Consider the following 1,907-nt stretch of genomic DNA (forward strand, 5'->3'; position numbering starts at 1 on the left):
GGTTACCAGGAACAAATCTCTCCGTGGCAACGTGTTTTCCCATTTGCTTCCTAGAAACATCCTACATGTCACAATATTAAAATATTGTTGCGGGGCAGGTTTTCTGCAATTACTTCTTTTTCCGCGACTGCTCCACACTCATCATCTATCCACTGGGCCTGGTACAATAGCCCAATAGTGGCCGACGTGCCAAGTGGATTCAGTCTCACCCCACCCCAATAAACTAGGGGAAAAAAAACAAAACATTACGTCACCTGCTACCGTCTCGCAATCAAACTGTAACCACAGCCTCTCGCCGCGCGCACAACAATGGCCACGTCTAGCAAGACAGTCTGTACATGATGTTCTAAACCTGACGGAGGGTGAGACAGGAAGCGTCTCCTGTCGCCGTTTTTATCAATAAAACATACATTTCTTGTCCAGCCGATAAATGAAGGAAAGGATGGACGTGCTGGCACCGATAGGAGTGTGGCGGGGTGGGGTGCGGTGGGGGGACAGCCAGAAATTTGACACAATGGAGGCACAAAGTTACTCCGAAACCTCCCCAAACTTCTAATAGACACACATCCCGAAAAACATTACTCTTCGAACGTATGATTGGAAAATGGTTACCAACATTTCGGAGGAACATACTGCCTCCATCTTCAGGGATTGGAACGGTGGGAATGATCGATGAATGATGAAATGGAATGAATTTTGAAGGAAGCGTTCGTGGCCCAGTGAATATTGTCAAGATTAATGTGTGTGACTGTAGAAAGGGTATGGATCAGTGAACGGATTTATTGACCACTTGTACGCACAACTCGGAACTAGAAGCACTTACAACGCTATCGCTGATCTATACATTTTACAGAACACTACAGGCTAAATCTTCTTCAGTCTGCAGTGCCTTTAACAGCCGTTTCCTGGTATGGATCTTAATATTAGAGATTCTTCAGCATCCCGCGCTCAGGTCCTTCCTTCAAGATTCTACTACAGAAGAGCTTGCCAACTAACAGCAGAACTGGTTGCCCCAGTTTTCTTCTCTACAACCTCTTGGCGTAGACAACACCCCCGCTTGCATGAGTAAACGTTGCCGCGTGAACGTGTTTACCGAGCAGTTGCCTGGAAAGGAGTCCAATATAACTGCCCATTTCCCGATCATTGCATAGAATTGGCTGTTGCGGCGGTTGTTTCGGAATATCAATGAATATCTCAGTAAGAAAAGCCGGTGAACCGGTTGAGATTCGAACCGATTACCTTCCGAATACGAATGTAAAGGCTTACCGCTATGCCAACCGCTCTGGAGAGCCGCTTCCTCACAAACTTAACGTTGAGTGAGATTTCTGACCCGCCAGGCAGTAGCATTGACCAACCTTGACCCTCAGCGCGGCCCCCACTCTCCGGGTCGAGCTCACTTCCGATCCTCCAAATTGCGTGTCGGGGTTCCCAAGTCGATGGAAATCCAGATCAGGTACGGCGAATTGCCTCGCTCTCTGCTGTTAAGTTTACATAAAAAGTCGCTTAAAAGTACAAGAAGACGTCATGCCAAAACTCAGGCGGTTAGTAGCAGGCTTCGTGCCCCCTGTGCCCTGTGTTCAATTCTAGGTCCAGTCGGGATTGGTGGTGGACAAAATGACATTAGGATAAGTTTTCTCCGAGTACAGTAAATCCTTGCTTATCTGGATTAATTTGGGAAAGTCATCCGGAATAATAAAGCACAGTATAGTCCTAAAAGACAAGAAAAAACTCCCAGAACACAAATAAATTGTAAATTTAATAATATAGGTAGTACTGATGAAAATATATAAATAAAAATAATAATGCAGTAATGTCTTACTCTGTCAGAAGCTGAAATCCAGAGTCTCCTTCATCCAGCTCAGGCCGCCTTGCGCGGTTTCAGTCTCTCCAGCTGCCCTCAACACAGC

The sequence above is a fragment of the Cryptotermes secundus genome, unplaced genomic scaffold (assembly GCF_002891405.2).
Source record: "Cryptotermes secundus unplaced genomic scaffold, Csec_1.0 scaffold3240, whole genome shotgun sequence".
NCBI classification, from domain to species: Eukaryota; Metazoa; Arthropoda; class Insecta; order Blattodea; family Kalotermitidae; genus Cryptotermes; species Cryptotermes secundus.